Source organism: Grampus griseus (assembly GCF_964374135.1).
Source record: "Grampus griseus genome assembly, chromosome: 14".
NCBI classification, from domain to species: domain Eukaryota; kingdom Metazoa; phylum Chordata; class Mammalia; order Artiodactyla; family Delphinidae; genus Grampus; species Grampus griseus.
Genome location: NC_139008.1, coordinates 19820538 through 19835852, shown reverse-complemented (window position 1 = coordinate 19835852; position 15315 = coordinate 19820538). Strand labels below are relative to the sequence as shown.

Genomic DNA, 15315 nt, shown 5'->3' with positions numbered 1-15315 from the left:
TTACTGCTTCTCTGTAGCCCCTACCTACATTCACCCCTCAGAGGATAGTAAATTACAGAACAAAAAAACGTAAGGGTCTGTTTTCCCAATAAAATGAATTATATCAAGGAAAGGGAAACATCTGGAATTCAAGTTTCCTTGTCAAGCCACAGGGAGTAAAGGGGGATTTATTGGACAGACATGGCATGTCCCTGTGTATCTCCCAACATCCAAAGGCAGGAAGTGCAGCTGGAACCAGAAAGTTCCAGGAACCCAGCATTCATTGTCTCCATCCTGGGGACCCCAATCTGTCACCTTGGCTTCTTGCTGACGTCTCTCACTGTGGATGTACATCAGTGTTACCTCCTTCAGCCTTATGTCACTTCTCAATTCTCAATGTCTAATTCCCAAATCTAGAGTAGTCTAGAATTTAAAACCCCAGGAAAGAGACTGATGGACCAGTATGGCTCAGTGATCATGTGATCCAGTTATCTGTGGCCAAAGGGACAGGTCACTTTTCCAGCCATCTGTCAGGAAGGACAACAGGAACAGACTCTCTGAAAAGCAAATGTGATGTGGGCAGTTCCTCGAAGAGAAGGAAGAAAATATTGTCCGTCTGGCACACAGGCCAGTGTTTCCTTTAAGTCTGTATATTCTTCAAAACGTTGTCTGGCTCTTTGGGAAAAATAATACAAAGTTAAATCTAGTCCTCTTACTGAAGGGCCAGATAGAGCCTATTAACAGGGAAGCTCTGTCTCGGGCAATATTTCACAGCCTCCGGTCCAATTATTGTGCTGTCATAGTTCACCCTCCACACATCCATCTCAACTGCATCTTTATGTGCTATTTCAGAAATTCTAGACCTGTTAAGATATTGAATCCCTGTTTACTAACAACATTACCCATAATCTTTTCTACAAAAAACGTGATAGCAGAGACCTATAGATTTTAATCATCCAACACCCATAGTAAATATTTTGAATGTACACCTACAGATGGTTAATATAATTAAACATGCCATAGTTTGTTTCAATCCTTCCCCGCCCCTCAGCTCTGTTTGTTATTATGTATTGACCTCATTGAAAATCACTGCAGAGATTGTATTTTGAGTGCTGAGAACCCGTCTAAGTGTTTTATATGCATTGCTTGTTTCATCTTCACAACGATCTTATGGGGTGGGTGCTGTCATTATCCCCATTTTACATGAGGGAATGGAGGCTCAGAGAGTTGAGAGACTTCCAGATTCATGCAGTGGTGGATGCAGGTCCAAACCCAGAGAGTCTGGCTCCCAAACACATGACCACTGTGCCACCCAGCCTCAATATGCTCCACTCCTGCCTTGGAGAAAACCCATTCTCCATTAGTCTGTGACACCAATCATAAAGGGAGGCTTGTGTGCACAGAGCAGATCAGATTATAGGGAAACAGGCTTCCTTTGTGCGCCTAATAGTTGAAATGAATGACAGACCCTTAAGGGTTTCATTGCGTTTTCTTTTGGTAAAATGCATCAGTTATTGGTTTGTTTTCCCAGGAACTGTTTAAAAAAGAGTCAAATTAAATCTGCTTTTATTTTAACCATCTAGTTTTGTCAGATATAACATGTGATTCAAAGAAAATTGACTAAGCAAACCTACAGGACACCAGCATTGATTTGAGCTCAAGAGAACACTTCAATAACTCGAATGGATACCTACCGATTCCACCATATCAATTCTATGATATCAATAATTAGAAGTGATACAACCCAGAGTTTTGAAATAATAGTTCTTTTGCATTTCTTATTACAACCCAATCAAACACTTCTTATTAAATCCAACTAAGCCTCTTCATTTAAAACTCAGAGCTCGGCGTTTCAAGTTTAAACCTTCTTATTCCCTCTCCTCCCTCTTGCCAGCAGTGACAGTGAGTCATTCCTTCCATGGGTGTAGTGACATTTGCTTAACAATAGCAAGTCCACAGGAGCCAGAGATGACTCGGCGGAAAGTACCTCCATTCTAAACTCCGTTTCACACTTCCACTGGCTTTCTCTGCTAGTGGGCAAAAATTCAACTTGATTAAATCTAATATGTGACATGGCATCACTTTAAGAGGCTTAAATCTTAATGACACGTGCCACCCTGACCTCTAATCTGAAAACTCAGTTTATCTACCACCCAGTTCCATGCCTCCCCCATTATCAACATCCCCACTAGAGTGGTACATTCATTCCAGTCAATAAGCCTACACTGACACATCATGATCACCCAAAGTCTGCAATTCACATTAGGGTTCATTCTTGGTGGTGTACGTTCTGCGGGTTTGGACAGATGTATAATGACATGCATCAACCATTATAGTATCATACAGAGTAGTTTCACTGCCCTAAAAATCCTCTGCACTCTGCCTATTCATCCCTCCCACCCCCTACCCCCTAGCAACCACTGATCTTTTTACTGTCTCCATGGTTTTGCCTTTTCCAGAATGTCATATAGTTGGAATCATACAGTACGTAACCATATAAAGAGATTTTATTTTAAATATGGAAAACCTTACATAATAAATCATGAAATAACCCAGTTGATCTGCACACTATCACTGCTCTTATTTTTGTCTTACCAACTTGAAGATTGTATCCAAAAAGTGCTTCAGTCCTACCCAGATCCACACTATTAACTCCCAATTAGCACCTTTTCCCCACTATACCACTTTTCAATTTTTCCTGAAGTACTTCCTCAATTTGCAAGTCCACCCAGTTGCTCCTCTAGAGCAAGCTATTAGAAGCCAGGAACCGTTTCTAGATTGCTGACTTCCAGTTTGCTGCTAGAGGCGAATGCATTTGATTCCCCCAAACCACATGATTTCATATTCGATTAGCGTGTCCACCATCAAATATAAAATTTAAACACACATATGTGTGGATACATACGCTTAGAACATCGGACCCAAAGTTTGAACAGTAACAATACACTTTGGGGGATTAAAATTAGGGCCTTAAGATAACCTAGAACATGTTAGGACATCTACATGTCTGGTGAAAGTTGAAAGTTAGGAGAACCTCAAGAGGTAAAGAATTCATCAACTCTGATGAATGTAGTGTACTGAGTTCTGTCTATATGTTAAGCTCTTACGACACGTATCATTGAAGCATCATCATGGGGGTGGACTCTTGTCTAGATTTATCCCCACATCTACTTACAAGGTCTCCTGGTAGGAATGGCTCTGCCCCTCATTCCAGGCCTCTGGTTATCAGGGCTTGGGTGGCTTAAGCCGTCTCTTCAGCCCCGGCTCAGTCTGAAGGAGGGCTCTGCTGGAGAAGATGAGTCTGTGACGGCCTGGAATCCAGGGTATATCGTCGCTTCCCCATTCAGAATTTCAGAAGATGACAGATGGTCTGCTGATTCCTCAGGGAAGTCCCGTCTGGACTGAGCATGTAGCTCCCTGCAGGAGAGTCCCCTTAGCCTCTCCCGGAGGGCTGGTGCCAGCCCCACCTCTAAACACAGACAGTAAGACCTTGCCCTTCATTCTGGGTTTCGCATAAGGATCTCCTGGGAAATAGATTTTGCAGAAATTTTGGTCTATTGCTCTAATTCACTTTCTGCCACCTGGAGACTGTGGGAAAGAGCCACTGTACCCACCATTCCTCTTATTCTCTGTATTTATTCTTTCACTTTAATCATATGGCTTTCTGTGTGCAGGCTCTGAGTTTTACCTGCGTTATGTCACTCTGACAACAGCCTGCTGAGGGAGGAACTATCATTATGCCCCTTTTACATATGAGGGAACTGAGACTCAGAGAGGCTGAGTAACTTGCCCAAGATCACACAGCAAGCACATGATAGAGTTAAACTTTGAACTCGTGATTCCAGAGATGAACTTGTACCTACTGCGATTTTACAGTTCTAATTAGATATGAACTTCCAGCTTATCAGATTCTGTCAAGGTCAAAATCACATTCTTATGTTAAACAGCTTGTCAGGATACCTGCCATGCTGTAAAGAGATGAGGATGTGTGGACGCTCACCTTCATTTAGTAACCTGGCCGCACCCAAGTCTCTCTCAAAATCCTACTCCCGAGTGAGCAGACGCCCTTGGAAGAACAGTGGCCAGTGTCTGCCCAGCGCTCCAGCCCCTGATTACAATACCACCCTGATGGCCTCTAGCCAGCTCATCACCTTGTCCTCTCCCAGGGCAGACCACACAGGAAGGTCCCAGATATTTAGAAGGTTCCGATTTAATTGGTCTGGAGTGGGGCCCAAGCATCAGCCGGTAAAGGCCCCTCAGGGAATTCTCATGCGCAGCCTGGAGAAAGAGGAGCTCAGTACGAGCAGGCGAGGCAAACCCAAGGAAAGGGTGGGGGAGGGGAGGAGACCGGATTTGCCTTAGGACTTAGAACTGAGCTGATCTAAAGTACTCTCTGCTCTGCAGGTCTTCGGAGGACTGGGTGGAGCCCAAGCAGGAGACAGTCCCAGAGGGTGGGGGACCAGAGGGCGGGGGACCCTCAAAGAGACAGAACCCTAAAATAGAGGAGGGTACACACCTTGCACCAGATCAGACCCGCACCCCACCTTGTCCACAAGCCAGTGTGGCGGGTGTGGGAGAGGCCGGGAGAGGGGCTCGTGGTCCCCCTGGAGGCCTGCACTGTACACACCCGGCTTAACTTGCTCCTCCATCCCTCTCCCGTGCACCCTCAGCTCCCTGCACCTTACCGATCCTCTCCTCTCAAATTAGTGTTCGGGGACACTGTGAGCCCCAAATGTGTCTCTCTCTGTCTCTATTTTAGATGCACCATCTGAGTTCATCAAGTTAGCATCTTTTCCAGACACCCGTGTGTTAGTCAAGCTTGCAGGCTCCGACAGTGCTAGATGGTATGGTCTCTCCTCTTCTGACCCTGTCATAGGGATGTTATTAAGAACATTGTCCACGGCGGCAACGCATGTTCAGGATCCATGTGAGACATTTCCTTTAGGCCTAAGTTCTAGGGAAAGCTTATTTTTCTCCTCAAAAAATGATTTTCCCTGTAGAAAATAGGAACTTCTGTTATCATTTCATGTACCTCTGGTTGCTTTGGCCTCTAGGAAGCTGATAGTACAACACACACAAACACACACACTATATTTATAATATAGGCATACACATACACGCTATGTGCTATATACTCATTTTTAACCAGATTTATCAAGGTATAATTTCCATATCATAAAATCTACTTGTTTAATATTATATAATGTTGAATGCTACCTCAAATTCATTGTGAATTATAGGTTGGATGTAGCCATAGATAAATTAAACAATGCTGAGAACCAAGTAACGAAAGATCTTTAGTGACCTAGATCTAGGGATTTTTTTTTTGAAACTACTTCACCCTCACTCAGATATTTTCATTCATTTATTCAAGAAATATTTATTGAGTGTCTAGATGTTGGGGATGTGACAGCAAACCAGTCAAACAAAACAGCTGTTCTCCTGTACTAGGGAGGGAGGAAAAGAAACAAATGGCGATTAATAGAATGCCAGGTGTGGGAAGAAAGACAAAGTAGTGGAAGGGGATGGGGCGTGACAAAGGGGCTGCAACTTTAGAGAAGGTGGTCAGGGAGGATCTCTGCAAGGAAGTCGCACTGAACGAGGTGAGGGGGCAAACTCTTGGGTGTATCTGGGGGAAGGATCCTGCAGGCAGGACAGAGTGTACGTGGAGGTTGGGAGCAGGTAGAGTGGAAACAATGATCTAGGAGGCAATTGCAGGAGACCAGGGTGGGGATCGTGGTGGCTTAGATCAGGAAGGAGGTTGGGTATGGCATGTACTTTGAATGCAGAGCTAACAAAACTTGTTGATGCCCTGGATGAGAGATGTAAGAGAGACGAATTGAGGGAGGCTCAGTTTGGCTTTGGACTTGCGGCAGGTGTCTGTTGAAGTTGGAGGAGTGGGGAGCGGGGCCTTGGTCCCTAACTATCTCTGCCCTCTCCCCTTAGCAAGCACATGGACACACAAGTCCCTCGGGGCAAATCTCCTTAGCCAGTTGAGAGCTGGAAATTGATGCTGTGTACAGGGATCACAAGTGGTCCCCTTGGTCCTTCTCTGAAAAGATGAAGCTGATGATAACCACTGTAGTGGATAGAATTGTCTCCCCTCAATATATATTTTCAAGTTCTGACTACAGATACTGTGAATTTGACCGTATTTGGGGATAGGGTCTTTGCAGATGTCATCAAGTTCAGAGTTCAGACGGGATTAGCGTGGGCCCAGATCCAATGACTGGTCTCCTTATAAGAAGAGGAAATTGGGGCAGAGACACAGGGAGGAGCGCCGTGTGAAGACAGAGGCAGAGATTGGAATGATGTGTCCATAAACCAACGATTGCTGGCAACCACATAAGCTGGGAGAGAGGCATGGAATGGATTCTTTCTCAGAGCCTCTAGAAGGAACCAACCCTGCCAACACCTTGATTTCAGACTTCTGGTCTCCTTAACCGTGAGAGAATAGATTTCTGTTGTTTTACGCCACACAGTTTCTGGTTCTTTGTTGTTATAACTAGTACAAGTCCCTAAGTACTCATCATTTGCCCAGCACGGAGCTGAATTAAGGTGTACAGTTTGCATACTTTATCCCCCAAAGTTCCCTTAGCACCACCCAAAGCTGAGCATTGCTAGTGTATCTGTTTTATAGACGAGGAAATTAAGGTTCAGAAAAGTTAAATGACTTTCCCAAGGTCATGCAGCTAGTATGTGGTGGAACTTGGATATTTACCAGGTCTCCTAATTCTAAAGTCCCTGCCCTAACCATGATGCCATCTTGTCCCATGGTCAAGGACCAAGGTTCCAGGCACATTTGGCCGTTTGGATTTGCCAGTTAAGTTCATCTCCATCAACTTTCAGGCTAGGAGTCCCTGGGCTACCTTGCATTTTATCTGCTGTCACCAGAGCTGCTGCTGCTGATCACATCTCTCCCAGAAGATTCTTGGGGAACAGATGTGGCTTGGAATTTGATAAGAACGTCACTTCAAGACAGCCTTTCAATCTGTTTGGAATCCTCACCCTAGAGATGGAGGGACAGCTGAACAAACAGCCCATGCCCTCGATGTTGGTATTAACTGAAGTGGAAGCTCCAGAAACTGCGAGAGACAATTAATAAAAAATCATGTCTACGTAAAGGAGCATTTTAGATCATGGCCATCGCCATTGCTGGTGCTGTGGCTGCTTTTCTGTCATTTTTCTCTCTCGTACCAACACTTCAGGGCACGGATGGAGGGAGTAAGGTCTTCTCAAGCCACTTACTGCTTGGAAGCAGGGCCACGTCTGTCCTGTTTGTGGACGCATCACCAGTGCCTGGCATCATGCCTGGCACACAATTCCCAATAGAGCTCTTGGACTAGATGGATGAACTGACTCAGACCAAGCTCATCTTGACAAGTGGATGAGTGGTTTGTTAGTGGTTGTATAAGAAATGGAGAAAGGACGTAAGTGTTCTGTTCTTGACCATGAATTAGGCCTCAAGGGCTGAAGTCTCAACAGGTAGGATGGGTAGGAAAAGGAGAACAGGGCCAGGATCTGGAGTCGAATTTGAAACACTTCAGCAATAATTTGCAGACAGTACAGCCTCATGACCCAACACTTGGTGCTCAGGGCTCAGAGAATCAGATGGTTAAGAGCATGGACTTTGGAGGTAGGTGACCTAGAAGGGTCACTTCCTAGTAAGAGTGACTTTGGACCACTCACCTAACTTCTCTAAGCCCTGGCTTCCTCTCCTGTGAAATGGGGATGGTAGCAGTACCTATACTACCCATCTGTGTGGAATTAAATGAAATAATGCACAGAGTAGGTAAGAAATGGGGGTGGTTATCATATCAGCCCCAAACTGGCCACCTTCTCTCACATGCTGGTCATCCCAGCATTGTCTTTCTCCCTGGCACACACATTGGCCCATTCCCTTTGAATGTCACCCATTCTTTGTCCAGCCACCCGACTTGGTGCTACTGCTGCTCTCTCTGCTGGAGACATCTCAGAGGGCTGGGAGTTGGCATCTGGACTTTGAGTTCTAGAGCTTAAGAGCTCACTTCCTACAGTAATTCTAGACCAAGATTTGTGGATCCAGGTAGTTTAATCCTAAGGGAACACAGTTGGCTTCCCTTTGGCTGGAATATGCCTCCCCCATGTCCACTGTGCTAGTCCTGGTCATCCTTCAGGTCTCAGCTTAACCATCACTTCCCCAGGGCATCTTTTGCCGGCCCACCAAACCAGGTTAAGTCCTCCATGTGAACACTCTCAGGGCACCATGAACTTCTCTTTCAGGAGTTTAATCATAATTGAATTGGACTCATTTGCGCCGGTGTGTAAGCCTCCTGAAGGGATTGTCATTCTGCATCGCCAGTGCCTGGCGCATCCCAGACACTTAATTCATGTTTACTGAACGAATAAATGAATTGGCCAGCCTCCCAAGTCCTGGGTGAGACTAGGAAAGGTGATACATTTGGAAGGCAGACTGAATTCCATCTCTGTTGCCCATCTCAATTGAAGTCTTAAAAGTTTTTCGATTAAAAAGAGCGTTCATAACCAAACACAAGAAATAAATAAAGCAAGGTAACAGGGGCCACACCTGACAAGGCTGGGTTGCATTAGGGCACATATGAACTCAGATGAATCTGTTCTAGTTGCCTGTTGCTGCATCACAAATCATCCTCAAACTCAGAGGTTTAAAAACGACAACACTTGTATATTATTATCTCTCATGGTGTATGTGGGTCAGGAGATTGGGAAGTCTCACGGGTTGCTTGTGGCTTGGGCTCTGTCCTGCAGTGGCTGGAGCTGGAACAGCTGAGGCTGGAGCACCCAGTGCTGTCTAGGCAGCAAGCTCTTTGTGTGGTCTCCAGGCCTCTTCACGTGGTCTCATGCTGTGGCCTCACTAGCACGGTGGCCTAGGGCTCCAAAGGCAGGTGTCCCAAGAGAAACTGAGAGAAGCTGCTATCTCCCAAGTCACACAGGATCCCTTCCACTGTATTCCATTCATTGAAGCAGTCACATAGGCTGCCCGGGTTCCAGAACAGAGGGCACAGACTCTGCCCCTTCACTGAGGAGTGTCAGATATTTACAGACATGTTTTGAAACCACCACAGAATATCACTTCTTTCATGATACCGGGAAAGCTCTAGGAAGCTCTCAGAAAGCTCTCCAAGGGCAGAGAGATTCCTATGGAAAGGAAAGCTCGATTCGAATATTAAGGAGGAAAGTTCCCTTTCCACCCCTGGTAACGACTGCGGAGAGAGCGTTGGGACACTCAAAATAAAAGGATTCTATCTGTTTTACTTCTAGACACCTCCTATCCCTCATATTAAATGAATCAATTCTGATATTACCTCAGAGTTCCTCAGAGCAACAAATTTAGTGATTAGAATCAAGGGGAAGGGAGGCGCTTGTTAAAATGCGTCCTCCCAGGCCACAGTCAGAGCTTCTGGATGAGAGGTGGCGCTTGGAATCTGCCTTGTAAACAGGTACCCCACGTGGTTCTGATATAGGCAAGAGGCACCTGAAGAATGGAATTTATAAATGATGGAATTTGTCTTGTTTTAGGTCATGTACTAACCTGATGCTATTTGACTTACTGACATTTTTATTTTATTAAGCATTTGTACTCCTCAAGCTATAATTTTGTCTTATAGATCTTTAAAAGGTAGACATCCACTCAAGCTAGTATAAATAAAATAATAACTTTATTGGGGAGATATGGAGGTTTCTATGGAAACAGCCAAGCCTCCTGAGAGACTGGAACCAAGAGCTGGAAAGCAAGGCCTTTGCTCATTCCCTGACCTTCATTTTTTTTTTTCTTTTCTTTTTTTTTTTTGCGGTACGCGGGCCTCTCACTGTTGTGGCCTCTCCCGTTGCGGAGCACAGGCTCCGGAGGCGCAGGCTCAGCAGCCATGGCTCACGGGCCCAGCCGCTCCACAGCATGTGGGATCCCCCCGGACTGGGACATGAACCCGTGTCCCCTGCATCGGCAGGTGGACTCCCAACCACTGCGCCACCAGGGAAGCCCTCCCTGACCTTCTTGTTTCCCCCACACATCCGGGTCACTTTTCTTTGCCTGCATGTGGTAGGAAAGGACCACTCTAGGCAGATCTGTGTGTTTTTCTTTTCAGGATCCTAGACTGCCTACATGGAGCATCCTAATTCCACATCTTTCAATGAGAGAATCTGATTGGTTCAACGTAGATCAGTTCTCCACCTCTAATCCAATCAGCTGTGGCCAGATAAGTCCCCTGCCCAATCAGAAGGCTCTAAGAAGGAGTTGGAAGAAATGAAAAGCATGCTAGGGTCCATATCCAAATTAAACTGTGACCACTTTTTTTTATTTTTAACATCTTTATTGGAGTATAATTGCTTTACATTGTTGTGTTAGTTGCTGCTGTATAACAAAGTGAATCAGCTATACGTATACATATCTCATATCCCCTCCCTCTTGCGTCTCCCTCCCTCCCTCCCTATCCCACCCCTCTAGGTGGTCACAAAGCACCGAGCTGATCTCCCTGTGCTATGCGGCTACTTCCCACTAGCTATCTATTTTACTATTTTACTATCTCACTTCGTCCCAGCTTACCCTTCCCCCTCCCCGTGTCCTCAAGCCCATTCTCTACGTCTGTGTCTTTATTCCTGTCCTGCCCCTAGGTCCTTCAGACCTTTTTTTTTAGATTCCATATATATGCATTAGGATACGGTATTTGTTTTTCCCTTTCTGACTTACTTCACTCTGTATGACAGTCTCTAGGTCCATCCACCTCACTACAAATAACTCAATTTCATTTCTTTTTATGGCTAATATTCCATTGTATATATGTGCCACATCTTCTTTATCCATTCATCTGTCCATGGACACTTAGGTTGCTTCCATGTCCTGGTTACTGTAAATAGAGCTGCAGTGAACATTGTGGTACATGACTCTTTTTGAATTATGGTTTTCTCAGGGTATATGCCCAGTAGAGGGATTGCTGGGTCTTCTGGTAGTTCTATTTTTTTTAACTGTGGCCACTTTTGATAATGTAGTCACTCTTATTTTTTCCCGATCTTTTTTGAAATACATGTTCTAGAACAGGGGTCAGCAAACTACTGGTGCTGGGCCCACCAGCTATTTTTATAAATAAAGTTTTATTGGGACACAGTCACACCCATTCACTTGTGTGTGGTCTACAACTGCTTTCCCACTACAGTGGCAAGTTGAGTAGTGGATACAGAGACTGTCCCCTGAAGCCTATGATATTTACTCTTTGTCCTTTTACAGAAAAAGTTTGCTGGCCCCTGCTCTAGAACTTGATTCAGTTCTATCTCTAAATTGTTATTAATGCTTTGTGTGTGTCAGCTCTGTTTTCCTCCAGATGCTATAGGAGAATTTTCCAGAGTTTGCCCCTTTGTGTAGCAGTTGCAGGATGTCGGAGGGGGGGAGGTCCTCTGGTACTGGCTATTCTCTCCTCTACCCCTGTGGCTTAGGGCAGGGCGAGGCACTGAGAATCTTCACACATCCCTGTTGATTGACTGAAAGATAAATGTCTCTACAAATGCAACAGTATTTTCTAAGGTGTGAAGCACATAGTCTTGATGATTTGCAAGATGATTTTAGTTCAGTAATTGAGTTTTTTTAAGGTGGTACATAGGTGCCATATGAATGATAAGGTTTTTCTCTTTTTACGTTTTCTCTTAGTCTTTCTAATTACTTGAATCAGAAAGTCTCATTTGATGACAACGTGCCATTAATAGCTAACATTTGCTAATATCACTTTTTTCCTTAAACAAGAGGAAAACACAGGCCTGGCTTGGAACCTTCAGCAGCCAGCAGTATCCAGCTAGAATTTCCTAGCACTGCTTTGCTTTTATTTACTTTTTTTAAAAAATAAATTTATTATTTATTTTTTGGCTGTGTTGGGTCTTTGTTGCTGCGCGCGGGCTTTTCTCTAGTTGCGGCGAGTGGGGGCTACTCTTCGTTGCAGTGCACGGGCCTCTCTTTGCAGTGGCTTCTCTTGTTGTGGAGCACGGGCTCTAGGCATGTGGGCCTCAGTAGTTGTGATGTACGGGCTTAGTTGCTTTGTAGCATGTGGGATCTTCCAGGACCAGGGCTCGAACCCGTGTCCCCTGCATTGGCAGGCGGATTCTTAACCATTGCGCCACCAGGGAAGCCCTCACTTTTATTTACTTTTATGCTCATCTTCCACTTATGGCTGGTGATACTGGCTTGCCATTAATGGTGGTGATATAAAATTTCCTTTTCAGATAAATGTAGTTAAGTAAAGATGTGACTAGATTTAAAAAATACTAAGTAAATACCAGTTTAGGTGGTAGGGAAAAAATGTGAAAAAGGCACGTGAATGATTGACTGAAGTTTGGAAACACTTGCCCTAAAGTACCTGCCATAGATACAAAGCAGTCCCAGTGTCCAGAGGAGGGAGTGACCTGTTTGGTCTACATGGATCATTGAGAGATAGAGAGGAAGGGAACATCTGAGCTGAATCTCAGATTTTCTGAGCAGTGAAAGCGTGTGGAAGGACACTACAGGCACTGGCAATAGAAGAGCCAGAGGAGAAGAAAGAACAGGATGTGGTCAAGAAATTGTTTGACTTGCGGGAGTCACTGAGGGACTGGAAACATTTGAGTAGCCTGGTCAGATCTGCACTTTTAGAACAATCATCAGCTCCAGCAGGTTAATCTCTCTGAGCCTCAGTTTGTTCATCTGTAGAAGGGGAGTAATTGAAACAGACGTAGGGCGTTCACCCCTGCCTCTGGTGCCTGGGGAAATTCCCAGCCATCTGTCCTGCTACTCCTCCAGACAGGGGACTGCATTGACATTCAAGGTGTCCAGGGCCCCTCCCCTGTGTTCCTGGGTGGGGGTGGGGTGGGGTGGGTTGTCTACGAGTACTCTGGGTTGTTAGATGGTACGTCGACCAGTGGTGACGGGGCAGTGGGGTTGCCACACTCACAGCCAGCTCAGCACTGAGCCCCTCCTGTGTACTTGGGGGTCCTCTCAGCTGATGACTCTGCTTCCATCCTCCTTCAGTCTCTCTACCCTTTCGCCTCTGGCTAAGTCACCTCTCCGCCCTTGCCCCAGCCCTGCCTTCTCAGGAATCTGGGAGCGGAAAACCCCTATCTCCAGCCTACTCTTAACATCTTAGTGGAGTCATTGGTTCTGCCTTCGCTGAGGACTAGGGAAGGAAAAACGGCTCTGGGTACCGTGAGGGAGCAGAGGGAGATGGGAAATGAGCTAAAGACATGCACTCCAGCACTTTGAGCCCTCCTCTGCCATGGGGGCGAGTGGGTCTGCTGTGAGGGCTGAGTAGATGCCCGGCAGGGAGGACCTGCCCAGCTGGCAGCTCGTATTTCTATGGTGAGGCTGGGGGAGGAAGCGGTCGGAAAAGTCCTCTTGATGCGGAGGTGTGCGTCAGGGACTTTCTCCCGCAGTGCTCTAGATTCCTAGGCCTGAATCGCCCATGGCCACCCCTGGCTGTGATGAGAGAGAAGGCGGTGCGGGCAGGAGACGGGCCTCTGTGAGGGGCGGCGAGCGCAGCCCAGAGCTGCCGTGCAGGAGTCCAGTCAGGCCTCTTACCATCAGGGCAGGAGCTGAGCGGACTGTGCAAGCTGCCCTCCTGCCTCGGGGCTCCCTCTGTGCGTCACTCCCTCTGGTCCCAGGCCTCTGTTGCTCTCTCTGATCCTCCAGCTGAGTCAGGGACGAGCATTTCATTTCCTCAGCCACCTAAACTCCTTGAGGATTCTTCTGGAACTCTCACAAGTGGAGTGTATAAAGGCAGAGACCTTGGGATCAGGTAAACCGGAGTTCAAATCCTGGCTCTGTCCCTAACTGAATTTGTGGTGTGACAGGTCACTTAGCTTCCCTGAGCCCCGGGCTCCTATGAAATAGGGCTCTTTTCTTTTTAATTAATTAATTAATTAATTTTTAAACTTATTTATTTCTTATTGAAGTGTAGTTGATGATGTTACCGGTGTACAGTATAGTGATTCACAATTTTTAAAGGTTATACTCCATTTATAGTTATTATAAAATATTGGCCATATTCCCCGTGTTGTACAATATGCCCTTGGAGCTTATTTTATACCTAATAGTTTGTACCTCTTAACCCCCCACCCTGCTGTTCCTCCCCCCTTGAAATAGGGTTCTTAATGGTACCGACTTCCTAGGGTCTTAGGCAAAGTGAATGAGACGTAATAAATGAAAACCATTGTCTGGCACCCTGGTAAGCACTCAGAATATTGTGGTGATTGATATTATTGCCTGCGAAATGTCTGACACAGTACACACAGTATATAGTTACTTCAGTCCGATTGCTTCTTCCTCCAGGAAGCCATCTCAGAAGCCCCCAGACCAGGTTAGGTCTTGTACAGTGTGGTCCCGCCCCATGCTCCCTAAGAGGCTTCTTGAGAATGGTACCTGCCGGTCCCTGTTCTCTCTGGCATAGTCACAGCCAGTGCAAATAATGATGTGTCACAAGCCACACTGATTAACATGCTCGGATTGTGACCACAGCTGCATGAAAGGAAGCCCCAGGACAACAGGAGAGGATGTTAAAATATTACATTAATCATCCCTGTAATTAATGTCCAAAGTCTTCCTTCCTCCCTAGAATGCAGGGTCAGAGAACGTGCCTGCTCATCTGATGCTGCTTCCCCGGTGCTTAAAAGACTCTTAATGAATATTAAACAACTGAAAGAATACGGAAACAGTTGCCCAAATTCAGTTCTTTCAGGAATTCACTCATTCCCTCCTTCAACAAATACTTCTTGAACACCTACTGTGTGCCAGGCACCGTTCCAGACTCTTGGGTTACACCAGTGAACAAAACAGGCAAAGATACTTGCCCTCATGGGGTTTGTATTCTAGTCATGTTTGGCTGGCATTGATACATATCCCAAAGGGATATCCGAATACTCGCTCATCACTCTTGGCACCATCCTCTATATTTAAAAAATTAAAAGAAAAATTTTTAGTGATACGCTTTTTAAATATTTGAAGTATAATTGATGTACAATGTTGTGTTAGTTTCAGGTGTACAGCAAAGTGATTCCGTTTATATACCTTTATTCTTTTCCAGATTCTTTTCCATTATATGTTATTACAAGACATTGAATTCCCTGTGCTACACAGCAGGTCCTTGTTGATCTATTTTATTTATAGTAGCGTGTATCTGTTAACCCCAAACTCCTAATTTATCCCTCCTTGCCCCCACCACTTTTCCCTTTAGTCACCATCAGTTTGTTTTCTACGTCTGTGAGTCTGTCTCTGTTTCGGAACCATCCTCTGTTGATTGGGTTCAGCCATTCAAGGTGCGAGGTCTGTGGGAAACTTCACGTGTCGTACCAGCATCCACTGAGGGCACG

At 45.6% G+C, this 15315-nt stretch overlaps 1 protein-coding gene across 2 annotated transcripts in view; it reads left to right on the top strand.

The window, feature by feature from the left end:
* Positions 1–15315, top strand: part of PRKCB (protein kinase C beta) — a gene marked incomplete at both ends in the record, with an annotated part of 311977 nt that overhangs the window by 239708 nt on the left and 56954 nt on the right. The window lies entirely within an intron of this gene.